Source organism: Myxocyprinus asiaticus, chromosome 27 (assembly GCF_019703515.2).
Source record: "Myxocyprinus asiaticus isolate MX2 ecotype Aquarium Trade chromosome 27, UBuf_Myxa_2, whole genome shotgun sequence".
Taxonomy (NCBI): Eukaryota; Metazoa; Chordata; class Actinopteri; order Cypriniformes; family Catostomidae; genus Myxocyprinus; species Myxocyprinus asiaticus.
Genome location: NC_059370.1, coordinates 15,437,318 through 15,452,757, shown reverse-complemented (window position 1 = coordinate 15,452,757; position 15,440 = coordinate 15,437,318). Strand labels below are relative to the sequence as shown.

The 15,440-nt window shown below is 40.2% G+C and overlaps 1 long non-coding RNA gene across 1 annotated transcript; it reads left to right on the top strand.

Moving 5' to 3' along the window:
* The first annotated feature begins 9,244 nt into the window (after positions 1-9,244).
* On the top strand, positions 9,245-12,975 carry LOC127417910 (uncharacterized). Its single transcript, XR_007893341.1, has 3 exons — positions 9,245-10,109; positions 10,196-10,240; positions 10,446-12,975. It is a non-coding gene; the product is annotated as an uncharacterized LOC127417910 (long non-coding RNA).
* The last annotated feature ends 2,465 nt before the right edge of the window (positions 12,976-15,440 follow it).

Genomic DNA, 15,440 nt, shown 5'->3' with positions numbered 1-15,440 from the left:
GGATGGCCTGGTGGAACGATTTAATAAAACCCTCAAAAACATGATTCGTAAGTTCGTGCACGACGATGCTAGAAATTGGGATAAATGGCTCGACCCCCTGTTATTTGCAGTACGAGAGGTCCCGCAAGCCTCCACTGGCTTCTCCCCATTCGAGCTACTGTATGGGCGACGCCCACGCGGCGTGCTTGATGTATTGCGAGAAGCCTGGGAGGAAGGACCTTCGAACAGTAAAAATGAAATTCAGTACGTTCTTGATCTTAGAGCAAAACTCCACACCTTGGGGCAATTAACACAGGAGAATTTGCTCCAAGCTCAAGAACGACAGCGCCGACTGTATGACAGGGGAACTCGGCTAAGGGAATTTGCACCGGGAGATAAAGTGCTTGTATTGCTTCCCACATCGAGCTCTAAATTACTCGCCAAGTGGCAAGGACCCTTTGAGGTCACACGACGAGTGGGAGATCTCGATTATGAGGTTAAACGATCCGATAGAGGGGACGCACGTCAAATATACCACCTCAATCTCCTAAAATTGTGGAGAGAGGCGGTCCCCGTGACGTTGGCTACGGTGGTTCCCGAGAAGGCAGAGCTCGGACCGGAGGTGAGCTCAAAACATAAACAGTTCACCCCGGTCACTTGCGGAGACCACCTCTCACCGAGCCAACTCGCGGAGGTTGCCAGGTTGCAACAGGAGTTTGCAGATGTGTTTTCCCCTCTACCGGGACGTACAAACCTCATCCATCACCACATCGAGACCGAGCCGGGGGTGGTGGTACGTAGCCGCCCCTATCGACTACCCGAACACAAAAAGAAAATTGTTCGGGAGGAATTGGATGCGATGCTTGATATGGGGGTAATAGAAGAATCCCACAGTGGTTGGTCCAGCCCAGTTGTTCTAGTGCCTAAGATGACGGGTCTGTGCGATTCTGTGTGGATTATAGAAAAGTCAACGCGGTGTCTAAATTTGATGCATATCCAATGCCTTGCGTTGATGAGTTGCTCGATCGGTTGGGCACTGCTCGTTTTTATTCGACATTGGATTTGACAAAGGGTTATTGGCAGATCCCCTTGACACCAATTTCCCGTGAGAAAACCGCCTTCTCCACACCGTTTGGATTACACCAATTTGTGACACTTCCGTTCGGTTTGTTTGGGGCCCCGGCTACGTTTCAGCGTCTCATGGACCGAATCCTCAGGCCGCATTCAGCTTACGCTGCTGCCTATTTAGATGACATCATCATTTATAGCAATGATTGGCAGCGGCATATGCAACACCTGAGGGCGGTTCTGAGATCGCTGCGCCGAGCGGGGCTCACAGCGAACCCGAAGAAGTGTGCGATTGGGCGGGTGGAGGTACGGTATCTGGGGTTCCACTTGGGCCACGGGCAGGTGCGGCCCCAAATTGACAAGACAGCGGCGATTGCGACCTGCCCGAGACCCAAGACCAAAAAGGGGGTGTCATATTCTTCGGATGTCGATTTTCCTAAGAAAACAATCTAATATTGAGACTGTTATACTATCTAGTTATTAGTCCCTGATTCCAGGGTGGTGCCCCGTCAATGTTAATCCTTAGTAATATTCTATTGATTTTTGATGATTGATAATTATCTATGATGATTGTTGAATTTGAATGATCAATAAGCTAGTGTTAATTTTAATTAATGTTTCATCGATGTTAACAATTAACGATTATATTTGATAATTGATGATTTAAAGGGTTAGAAAAAGCTAACATTGATTCTCATCAATGTTCTATTGATTTTAATAATTAATAATTATCTTTGATAATTATTAATTATTACTAATAACCAAACCCGCTACTAAACGTAGCGCACTACATTTACTGGAGCCCCATATGAGGTTTTAATGAGTTAGATTCAATTAATTAATTTAAATATTAATTAATAACTAAAGAAATAATTATTTCTGATAGTAAAACTGATCTAAACAACCAGTAAAGCCCTACATCTTCATCAGTAGATGAGACGTGGAACTACAGAGATCAAGATAGAATTCTTTAAAGGCATTATTAATATCAATGGCCGAGGTAAATATTTCACCACCAGCAGATTTCACTGAGGGAATGGTTGAAAAAGACTATCTCTGCTTTATATATCTAGCCAAAGGTTTTCCTGCTTTGTCCCCCGACTCAAAGTATGACTGTCTTGCCCTGAATAACCAAAACTCCACTTTCCGTGACAAAATAGTATTATATCTATAGTTCAATCGGGTCAATTCTCTGAGGCCATCAGGTGACATACAGTGCTTCAGCTCTGCCTCGACACTTTTAATATTTCCTTCCAACTCCACAAGTTCTTGTGCTTTGGATTTTTTGGTGAATGAGGCATACTGTATGATCCGACCCCTAAGAACCGCCTTCAGTGCCTCCCAAGCCACGCTCACAGAGGATACTGAGGACCAGTTGGTCTCCATATAAACATTGATTTCAGTCTTTAACATTTGTTGGAAATCAGAATTTTGCAAAAGGAACACATTAAGGCGCCAACTATATGATTTCTTTTTCTCTGTATATGGCAACACCTCTAAACTCACCAGGGTGTGATCTGAGACTAAGATATTTCCAATTGAGCAATCAACAACAGATGAAATGAGGGATTTGGATATATAAAAAAAAATCTATTCTAGAATAAATCTTATGGACTGATGGAAAAAAATGTATAGTCCCTACCAGATGGGTTCAAAAGTCTCCAAATATCCATAAGACCAAGATTTCTACACATCCTGTGAAGCGTTAATGTTGCTCTAGGGGGTTTACACACTTTTGCTTCACTGTGATCAAGGACTGAGTCCATCAGAAGATTAAAGTCTCCTCCCAATATTATATCATGAGGGGTGCCAGCGGTTTGCAGCATCCCTTCAAGATCTATAAAAAAGCCCTGATCATCAGCGTTAGGTGTGTAAATATTAGCCAAAATCAACCTTTGCCCTTGAATTTCAGCTAAAACAATAATGACTCTCCCTAATTTATCTTTAGTCTGTTTGAGACATTTGAATTGTAGATGTTTATTAATCAATATAATGACTCCCTTGCTCTTACTTGAGCCAACACTAAAAATAACATGTCCACCCCATATCTTCCCAATTTTTTCAGCTTCCTGTGGGGAGAGATGTGTTTCTTGAAGAAACACTATCATATTTCTTGCATATAAGAAAAGTAATAACCTTCCTTCTTTTTATGGGGTGCCCCAACCCATGTGGAGAGAGATAATCCACTCATATTAACATTTGACATTTTGATATAGTAGAAGAAATAAATTGTGTGTCAAACAAAATTAGGAAGACCACATTCCCCATTAGTGAAACAATCAAACCCCGAACTTCCCCCCGAACAAAACAAACAGCAAAAAGAAAAACGTGCGCATTAAGCCCGCACACGAAAGCACCAACCGGCGACAATCCCTCTAAACTCAAAAGGTTCATGAATGCCCACGAGCCCCCACGAAAACTTTGCCATCAAATTTGTGAGGCAAAATTACAAACAGAAAATACTTTGTAAAATAAACCCCAGCTAATAGGAAGAATGAACATGAAGAACATGTAGATTCATTCACAGAACTGTCTCAAAGGTGTGATCTTCCACAAAACAAATTCCAGCTGATATAAAACCGTTCAGATTCCTCAGACAGACAAACGAATGTTCAGTGAGCCAGCTGTTATGAGTTCAGCGGATGATGTGATCATTCCAATGTCCCGTAAAAATACTCAAAACAAATTCCAGCCAGCAGGAGGAATAAGCACGAAGAACGAACAGATTAATCCACAGCTGTTCCAAAGGAGTGTTATTCAATAAAACAAGCTCCAGTCGCAAGGCGGAACCAATACAAAAAGAAACAAAACCGGCATCCCGGTACCCCAGATGGTTGAGTCAATTCACTCGGAGGCCGCATAAAAGTATATACCACTTACACAATCTGTCAACTTTATAAAAGACATCCTTTGTGTGAGCATGTAGATATTTTGCGGTCATCCGTAGTGTCCACTCTCAAACTGGCCGGGAACTTCAATGCAAAGTAATCTTTCATCAATGCAAAAGTTTCTTTAAGGAAAAGTGTTATTCACAAAACAGGCTCCAGCCGCTCGGAGGAGCTAACACAAAAAGAAAAAAGAAACCAAAATGATGCCCAGTTTCCTCAAAAGCCAGAGTAAGTACAGCAAGTCGACCCACTCACATGAGAAACACTCAATGGTTTACTCACCCATTGATTCAATAAAAGACATTGCCTGATTGGAACATGTAAATACTTTGCGGCCAACCTTCGTTTCTATTCTCAGTTTGGCCGGAAATATCAGAGCAAAAGCGATCTTTCGCTGATGTAAGAGTTTCTTACATTCCTTGAACTGATAGCGTTTCTCTCTTGTCGAACCCGCAAAGTCCGGTAACAAGAAAATATTATGGTTCTTCCAAGAAAGCTTCCCTTTGCTCCTGGCCAGAATCGATTGGGGCCTGTCTCCCTCAGCAAATCTGTGAGCTGGGACTCTGTGAGCTCGCTCGATTTCCAGCTTGTGGCCTGTTATGTCGAGCAGACTCGGAAAAAGCTCATCTAGGAATTTCACCATATCTCTGCCCTCCTCATGCTCAGGAATTTCAACAATTTGAACGTTATTCCTGCGGCTTCTATTTTCAAGATCGATTCTGGCCAAATTTCTGAGATCATCCGATAAAGATCTTGTGTTTCGACAGGCGAGGAGCAAAGGGAAGCTTTCTTGGAAGAACCATAATGTTTTCTTGTTCCCAGACTTTGCGAGTTCGACAAGAGAGAAACGCGATCGGTTCAAGGAATGTAAGAAACTCTTACATCAGAAAAAGATCTCATTTGCTCTGTTTCCTGCCAAACTGAGAATAGAAACGAAAAACGGTCGCAAAGTATTCACATGTCCGAATCTGGCAATGTCTTTCATAGAATCAATGACTGAGTAAACCATTGGATGTTTCTCATGTGAGTGGGCCTGACTCGCTGAACCTAACTCTTGAGGAAGCTGGGCGAAATTTTGGGTTTTTTGCGTTGGCTCCGCCGTGCGGCTGGAGCTTGTTTTGTGAATAACACTTTTCCTTAAAAAAACATTTGCATTGATGGAAGATTACATTTGCATTGAAGTTCCCGGCCAGTTTGAGAGTGGACACTACGGATGACCACAAAATATCTACATGCTCACACAAAGGATGTCTTTTATAAAGCTGACGGATTGTGTAAGTCATGGTATATACTTTTATGCAGCCTCCGAGTGAATTGACTCGATCATCCAGGGAACCGGGATGCCGGTTTTGTTTCTTTTTTTATTGGTTCCGCCTAGCAGCTGGAGCTTGTTCCATTGAATAACATTCCTTTGGAACAGCTGTTGATTCATCTGTTTGTTCTTTGTGCTTATTCCTCCTGCTGGCTGTAGTTTGTTTTGTTGAGTTTTTTTTTTTTTTTTTTTTTTTTTTTTTACGGGACATTGGAATGATTAAGTCATCCGCTGAACTCATAACAGCCGGCTCACTGAACATTTGTTTGTCTGTCCGAGGATTCTGAATTGTTTTATATCAGCTGGAATTTGTTTTGTGAAGATCACATCCTTGAGACAGTTCTGTGAATGAATCTACAAATTTTTTGTGTTCATTCTTCCTATTAACTGGGTTTATTTCACAAAGTATTTTCTGTTATGTAATTTTGCCTCACAAATTTGTGAGGCAAAATTGAGCAATCCGATGGCAAAGTTGTCACAGGGGCTCTCGTGGGTGTTCATGGACCTTTTGAGTTTAGAGGGATTGTCGCCGGTTGGCGCTGTCGTGAGTGGAGTTAATGCGCATGTTTTTCTTTTTTCTGTTTGTTTTGTTCCGGGGGATGTTCGGGGGTTGATTATTTCACTAATGGGGAATGTGGTCTTCATAATTTTGTTTTTCACACACAATTTATTTTTTCTATTATATCAATATGTCAAATGTTAATATGAGTGTACTATCTCTCTCCACATGGAATGTGAATGGGTTGGGGCACCCCATAAAAAGAAGAAAGGTTATTACTTTTCTTAAATGTAAGAAATATGATATAGTGTTTCTTCAAGAAACACATCTTTCCCCGCAGGAAGCTGAAAAATTTGGGAAGATATGGGGTTGACATGTTTTCTTTAGTGTTGGCTCAAGTAAGAGCAAGGGAGTCATTATATTGATAAATAAACATTTACAATTCAAATTTCTCAAACAGATTAAAGATAAATTAGGAAGAGTAATTATTGTTTTAGCTGAAATTCAAGGGCAAAGTCTGATTTTGGCTAATATTTACGCACCTAACGTTGATGATCAAGGCTTTTTTATAGATCTTGAAGGGATGTTGCAAGTCGCTGGCACCCCTCATGATATAATTTTGGGAGGAGACTTTAATCTTTTGATGGACTCAGTCCTTGATCATAATGAAGCAAAAGTGTGTAAGCCCCCTAGAGTAACATTGACGCTTCACAGGATGTGTAAAAATCTTGGTCTTTCGGATATTTGGAGACTTTTGAACCCATCCGGTAGGGACTATACATTTTTTCCATCAGTCCATAAGATTTATTCTAGAATAGATTTTTTTTTTTATATCCAAATCCCTAATTTCATCTGTTGTTGAATGCTCAATTGGAAACATTTTAGTCTCGGATCATGCCCTGGTGAGTTTAGTGGTGATGCCACATATAGAGAAAAAGAAATCATATAGTTGGTGCCTTAATGTATCCCTTTTACAAAATCCTGATTTCCAACAAATGTTAAAGACTGAAATCAATGTTTATATGGAGACCAACTGGTCCTCAGTATCCTCTGTGAGCGTAGCTTGGGAGGCACTTAAAGCGGTTCTTAGGGGTCGGATCATAAAGTATGCCTCATTCATCAAAAAATCCAAAGCACAAGAACTCGTGGAGTTGGAAGGAAATATTAAAAGTGCAGAGGCAGATCTGAAGCACCGTATGTCAGCTGATGGCCTCAGAGAATTGACCCGATTGAAATATAGATATAATACTATTTTGTCACGGAAAGTGGAGTTTTGGTTATTCAGGGCAAGACAGTCATACTTTGAGTCGGGGGACAAAGCAGGGAAGCTTTTGGCTAGATATATAAAGCAGAAAGAGTTTTTTTCTACTATTCCCTCAGTGAAATCTGCTGGTGGTGAAATATTTACCTCGGCCATTGATATTAATAATGCTTTTAAAGAATTCCATATTGATCTTTATAGTTCCACGTCTTCATCTACTGATGAAGATATTAGAAACTTTGTGGAACCATTAGATATTCCTAAACTGACGACTGAGCAAAAAAAGTCTCTTGATTCTGAGATAACCTTGGAGGAGCTTAACGAGGTAATTAAGTCCCTACCTACTGGCAAGGCTCTGGGGCCAGATGGTTTTGCCGCAGAATTTTTTAGATCCTATGCTACAGAACTGGCCCCACTTTTGTTAGAAGTTTATACTGAATCATTAAAGAAGGGAAAACTTCCTCCAACCATGACACAAGCCCGGATCAGTCCGATTCTTAAAAAGGACAAAGATCCAAGCAAGTGTAAAAGTTACCGTCCAATTTCCCTGATCCAACTAGATGTAAAAATATTGTCAAAAATTTTGGCTAACCGATTAAGTAAGGTTATGACATCTCTTATACATATAGATCAGGTGGGATTTATTCGGGGCCGTAGCTCTTCTAATAACATCATGTGTCTCATCAATATCACGTGGTCAGTGGCGAATGAACAATCTCCGTTCGCTGCCATCTCACTTGACGCCGAAAATGCGTTTGATATGGTAGAATGGAATTATCTTTTTAAGATTTTGGAAATGTATGGGTTCGGGAGTACATTTATTGGTTGGATTAAGTTACTTTATAAACACCCTGTAGCAGCAGTACAAACAAATGGATTAATTTCAGATTATTTTACTCTGAACAGGGGCACTCGACAGGGTTGCCCACTTTCCCCATTATTGTTCTGTCTTGCCCTGGAACCATTAGCAGCCGCGATAAGAAAGGATGGTGATTTTCCAGGGGTGGTGGCGGGAGGTGTGGCACATAAGCTTCTGCTTTACGCAGATGATATTTTATTATTTGTGTCTGAACCTACTAGATCTATGCCTTGCCTCCACAGAATTATTAATTCCTTTTCCAAGTTCTCAGGATACAAAGTCAATTGGTCTAAACCCGAAGCTTTGGCGCTGACAGCGTACTGCCCAGAAACGTCTTTCCAGCCAGGCACCTTCCAGTGGCCCAAACAGGGCATTAAGTATTTGGGGATTTTATTCCCAGCAAATTTGTCTGATTTAGTTAGAGTTAATTTTGACCCTTTAATAAAAAGGTTTTCGAGCGATGTCAACAGGTGGGCTTCATTACATTTATCGATGATTGGGAAGGTTAATGTTATTAAAATGAATTGTATTCCAAAATTCAACTACCTGCTACAGTCTCTCCCTGTAGATGTCCCCCTCTCTTATTTCAAGCAATTTGATAGCATAGCGAAGTCCTTTATTTGGAATGGTAAGCGCCCCAGGTTAAATTTCAATAAGTTACATAGGCCAATTGACAGAGGAGGGCTAGGCCTACCCAAGATTTTGTTTTATTATTATGCGTTCGGTCTTAGACATTTGGCTCATTGGTCGCTTCCACCTGAGAGAGCCCCTCCCTGGTTTCGTATTGAATAAGAAGTCCTTGCCCCTATTTCGCCATTACAAAGCCTTTCTATCAAACTAACCGGAGAAGCTAAGTTGCACCCCATTATTTTGCATTTGCACTCAATATGGACAAAAGTGTCCAGAGTGTTTAATTCTGACATTTATTTAAATGTTGCCTCAAGCATATGGCTGAACCCTAAACTATGTATTAATAAGTCCCCTTTTTGTTGGTCAGATTGGATTGTGAGACACGTGACGCGTGACCTTACCAACGAGCTTACGTCATCCCTCTCATGAGCACACCTCACAGAGATGTACGGAAGCGAACATTTGTAGTTAAAAATTATATAAGTATTGTTTTGTTTCTAAAAATAATCAATCGTTTGGGTTCAGAAGACCTTTATTTGTCGACTGGACTCATTTTGATGCACCCTAAATATGCATTTTGGACCATCAAAAAATGGAGGACATTCACATGCATTGTTTATTGCAAAACTTAAATTCTGTTTTGATGAAGAAAGAAACTCAGATACATCATGGATGGCCTGAGGGTGAGTAAATTATCAGCAAATTTTCATTTTTGGGTGAACTATTCCTTTAATATTTAAATGGTCACTATGCCACAGGGCCACTGATCATTACAGATCAGTATAGATCTTGTTTTGTTGAGGCTAATGTTAAAGTAAGGCTAGACTAATTTTATCAAGCAAGCTACTAAGCTACCACAATAGTATGCATGTTTTTTCTGGATAGCAAACCACTTGCTAATATATAGCTAGACGCGAGCTACACATTTATAACCGCAAATCCACCCTCACTGTATGGCACCGTACGATTGCGTGATGTTCCAACTTGAAATTAATATTGAAATCATCATTGTGCCACATTTCCATTTTTAATTACAGGACTTAATATTATCTGATTCCAACTGTATTTTAGTTGTTGCTACGAGACGCAAACATTACTGTGTAGCTAGCAGAGTTTTAGCGAACTACTCTCTGGCCACTAGAAAGCAAGCTACACATTATCTACAAATGGCAACAAGAATTCACTTTGATTGTCGTCTTAGTTGTCATTTAGCTAATTGTCTCTCTCAAAAACAGTTTGGAAAATTGAGCAAAACTGTCACAACTTACCTTTATCTTGCTGAATTAAACAATGATTGTCCACAGCAGTTTCGCTGCCGCTTTTCTCCCACGTGTTTTAAACAAATGGAAACCATCTCCAACCAACAATGCCATTGCATGTTATTTACCATGATATACCGAATACCGTCACATGCCTAGTATGAATAGCACTCAACCTTAATTAAAAATATTTTGTGACCAGGTATATCAACCCTCAAATTCCCCAGTACATCTCATCTATCCCGTGGTACATTGACCCCTCAAAGAGACCCACCCTCAAACATCAGAGACCTCAGGAAGAGAAACAGAAACAATTTACACCCATTGGAGTGGTTCAAAAGATGTGTACAAGAGGTAAGTTACCCCCTCCTCACAAAACACACATATATTGTTAGTGTGATTAACTGTCTGAAAGACTGATTTGCCTTCCTCTCAACTAGAAATCAATCAGCATGATAACACATATGAAGAAGGACTGCACTGAGGTAAATTTCATGACAAAATGCTTGTTGATTAGGTCTTATTAATTTTTTTTTATATGATATGTAAGTAATGTTCTTATGGAACAGTATAATCTTGGACTAAGTAAAGATTTTAATGCACAATTATTTGTTCAGTGTCCTCTCTGTAAGGGGTCAGAGAATGAGGCGGCAGAATATAGGATAGTGATATAATGTTTGCCATCCACAGAGACCCAGAAAAGTTGGAGCGAAGTTTTTAGGCACAGGCATTGCCCCAGATGAGCACCAACAGATTCAGCTTTCAATGGATTATAATGCAAAGAGAGACCACTGGAACGGGTATGACCCTGATGAGCACATGCGCATTGTAGAGGAATATGCTAAAGTTGACCTGGTAAAAGACGTTGTTGTTTAAAAAAAAATAATAATAATTGTATGTGTTTTGTGTATAATATTTTTTTATTGTGATCGGCCATTGGGGTTAATCTCACAAAAAATGTTAGGGTCATATTTTAACCCGAAATTGAAAAGAAAAAATAATTTTTTATTTAAAATAGTCTATTTTCTGAATTATCTGCTAATCTGCCCGCATCCAAAAACACATTTTGGAAAAACTGGAATATCTAAAAAGTAAGAGTCGAAGGAACAACATACGAATTGTTGGAATTCCTGAGCATGAAGAGGGCAGAGATATGGTGAAATTCCTGGACGAGCTCTTCCCGAGTCTGCTCGACATAACAGGCCATAAACTGGAAATCAAGCGAGCTCACAGAGTCCCGGCTCGCAGATCTGCTGAGGGAGACAGGCCCCGATCAATTCTGGCCAAATTTCTGAGATCATCCGGTAAAGATCACGTGTTGCACCAGGCGAGGAGCAAAGGAAAGCTTTCTTGGAAGAATAACAATATTTTCTTGTTCCCGGATTTTGCGAATTCGACAAGAGAGAAACGCGATCAGTTCAAGGAATGTAAGAAACTCTTACATCAACAGAAGATCGCTTTTGCACTGATGTTTCCGGCCAAAATGAGAATAGACACCAAGGATGGCAGCGAAGTATTTTTATGCTCCAAAAAGGCACTGGCCTACATAGAAACTATCGGCGAGTAAAATCATTGGGTGTTTCTTATGTGAGTGGACTGACAGGACAGCTGGGCGCCATTTTTGTTTCTTTTTGCATTGCTCTGCCTAGCGGCTGGAGTTTGTTTTGTGGCATGATTCCTTTGAGAAACTTTTGCATTGACGGAAGATCACTTTTACTCTGAAATTCCCGGCCAGATTGAGAATGGACAATATGGATTACCGCACAATATCTACATGCTCACATAAAGGTTGTCCTTTATAAAGTTGACGGACTGAGTAAGTCATGGTGTTTTATTTTCTACGCGGCCTCCGAGTAAATTTGACTCTTAATCATCCAAGGAACCAGGATGTCTATTTTGTTTCTTTTTGTGCTGGTTCCACCTACCGGCTGGAGCTTGTTTTGTGGAATAACATGGGACAGTTATGGATGAATCTGTTCGTTCTTTGTGCTTGCGCCTCCTGATGGCTGGAGTTTGTTTTTGTGGAATATTTTAAGGTACATTAGAATGATTACATCATCTGCTGCACTCATAATAGCCAGCTCACTGAACACTTGTCTGTCTGTCCGAGGAAACTGAACGGCTTTATATCAGCTGGAAGTTGTTTTGTGGAGGAACACACCTTCGAGACAGTTCTGTGAATGAATGTGTTTATTCTGCCTGTTGGCTGGGGTCTGTTTTACAAAGTATTTTCTGATATGTAATTTTGCCTCTCAAAATTTGTGCAGAGGCACTGGACTTGAGAAATCCGATGGCAAAGTTGTCGCGGGGGCTCTTGTAGGCGTACATAGACCTTTTGAGTTTAGAGGGATTGACTGTCGTGTGCTGGGTTAATGTGCACATTTTTCATTTTTCTGTTTGTTTTGTTCGGGGGGAAGTTCGGGGTTTTATTGTTGCACTAATGGGGGAGTCTGGGGGACGGAGCTTTAACCTCAATCAAGAGATTATGGGAGAAAGATTTTAATTTGTTATTGGAGGATTGAGTGTAGGCTGGGATTCTAAAAAACATCAAGACTGCATCTAGAGACGCAAGGGTGCAACTTATACAATTCAAGATTCTACAGAGATTCTATTGGACCCCCTCTAGACTGTATAGGCTTGGTCTTAAAGACACACCCACCTGCTGGCATTGCCAAACGGAGGATGGAGACATGGCCCATGTTTTTTGGTGGTGCGCTGAGATTCAGGAATTTTGGTTGAAGGTACAGAGTTTTGTATGTGATGTGTTGGGCATTCAGATTTCGTTTTGCCCCAGATTCTGTGTCTTGGGTAATGGGGCGGTCATCAACGTAGGCAATAAATACATAAAAGATTGGGTCCTCACCAGTGTGATGATAGGCAGGCAGATTGTTTTAAGGGGTTGGAAGTCGGTGGGAGCACCCTCAATTCGGGAGTGGTGCAAGGACATGGGAAGTGTGGCAGCCTTCGAAGAGGTAATATGTAGAAGGCTGGGGATATGGGATTCTTTTAATGGGAAATGGGGTAAATATTTTATGTTTTTGGGGGGCTCTCGGAGTAGGTCTGTGGAGAGAGGAATATAAAGTTGTATGTTTATTATATGTGTATGTATATATGTGTATGAAAATGTGTATGTATATGTATGTATGCATATATACGTATATGGGTGTGTATGTGTGTATACACACACACACACACACACACGCGCACATTATATATATATATATATAAATATATATATAGTGGTGTGAAAAAGTGTTTGCCCCCTTCCTGTTTTCTTATTTTTTTGCATGTTTGTCACACTTAAATGTTTCAGATCATCAAACAAGTTTAAATATTAGTCAAAGATAACACAAGTAAACACAAAATGCAGTTTTTAAATGAAAGTTGTTATTATTAAGGGAAAACAAAATCCAAACCTACATGGCCCTGTGTGAAAAAGTGTTTGCCCCCTAAACCTAATAACTGGTTGGGCCACACTTAGCAGCAACAACTGCAATCAAGCGTTTGCGATAACTTGCAATGAGTCTTTTACAGCGCTGTGGAGGAATTTTGGCCCACTCATCTATGCAGAATTGTTGTAATTCAGCCACACTGGAGGGTTTTCGAGCATGAACTGCCTTTTTAAGGTCATGCCACAGCATCTCAATAGGATTCAGGTCAGGACTTTGACTAGGCCACTCCAAAGTCTTCATTTTGTTTTTCTTCAGCCATTCAGAGGTGGACTTGCTGGTGTGTTTTGGATCATTGTCCTGCTGCAGAACCCAAGTTCGTTTCAGCTTGAGGTCACGAACAGATGGCCGGACATTCTCCTTCAGGATTTTTTGGTAGACAGCAGAATTCATGGTTCCATTTATCACAGCAAGTTTTCCAGGTCCTGAAGCAGCAAAACAGCCCCAGACCATCACACTACCACCACCATATTTTACTGTTGGTATGATGTTCTTTTTCTGAAATGCGGTGTTACTTTTACGCCAGATGTAATGGGACACACACCTTCCAAAAAGCTCAACTTTTGTCTCGTCAGTCCACAGAGTATTTTCCCAAAAGTCTTGGGGATCATTAAGATGTTTTCTGGCAAAAATGAGACGAGCCTTAATGTTCTTTTTGCTCAGCAGTGGTTTTCGTCTTGGAACTCTGCCATGCAGGCCATTTTTGCCCAGTCTCTTTCTTATGGTGGAGTCATGAACACTGACCTTAACTGAGGCAAGTGAGGCCTGCAGTTCTTTGGATGTTGTTGTGGGGTCTTTTGTGACCTCTTGGATGAGTCGTCGCTGCGCTCTTGGGGTAATTTTGGTTGGCCGGCCACTCCTGGGAAGGTTCACCACTGTTCCATGTTTTCGCCATTTGTGGATAATGGCTCTCACTGTGGTTCTCTGGAGTCCCAAAGCTTTAGAAATGGCTTTATAACCTTTTCCAGACTGATAGATCTCAATTACTTTCTTTCTCATTTGTTCCTGAATTTCTTTGGATCTCGGCATGATGTCTAGCTTTTGAAGATCTTTTGGTCTACTTCACTTTGTCAGGCAGGTCCTATTTAAGTGATTTCTTGATTGAGAACAGGTGTGGCAGTAATCCGGCCTGGGTGTGGCTAGAGAAATTGAACTCAGGTGTGATAAACCACAATTATGTTTTAACAGGTGGGGCAAACACTTTTTCACACAGGGCCATGTAGGTTTGGATTTTGTTTTCCCTTAATAATAACAACCTTCATTTAAAAACTGCATTTTGTGTTTACTTGTGTTATCTTTGACTAATATTTAAACTTGTTTGATGATCTGAAACATTTAAGTGTGACAAACATGCAAAAAAATAAGAAATCAGGAAGGGGGCAAACACTTTTTCACACCACTGTATATATATATATATTTTTTTTTTTTTTTTTATTATATATATATATATATATTTTTTTTTATTATTCATTCATTATTATTATTATTATTTTATTCTCTGTATACATGTGTACTTAGGTATGACCACTGGGATGTTCGTTTGGGGTTGGGTGGGGTTCTTGATTGGGGAGGGGTAGTATTGGGAGTTAATGTTGTTTTATTGTATATTTATTGTTTGTTTGTTTGCTTTGAAAAAAATCAATAAAAATTTTAATCACAAAAAATAGTCTATTTTCATTCTGTTAAAATTTTTCGTTTATTATGATTTTTTCATTTACATATTCATGTAATGAAACTAACCTGTTATTTGAATACTCAGGATCAGAATGAGCTTCATTGCCAGATGTTCTCACGTACACAAGGAATGTTTTTTTGGGGGGGGGGTATGAGAAACAATTGCACACAGAACATTACAGTGGTCTTGCATTCAATTCCGGTTCAAAGGTTTAGTATGATCTTATCTCCTTGGAGCATGCTTATCTCCAGAGATTTGTCAAACTCTCCTTTTTAAGCAACTACTGTTCAAATAAACAGAAGAGTTCTGACTCTGTGTAAGGTGACTCAGGTGATCAGCGAAGGTTATGTAAAGACATTAGGCCTATGGGTCAGTATATTTGTGTCATGCAGCATTTCTTTATTCCATGTACTTTTTGCTATGACAAGCCGGTCAATATATCTGTAACAAATATGGAATGTGCGTTTCAGCTATGTTATGTACGTCAATGATGATGACGTCAATATGTTTTCCTTACGTCTTAGCGCATTCTCCGCTGATTGGTTGCATCAGCTCCAAACT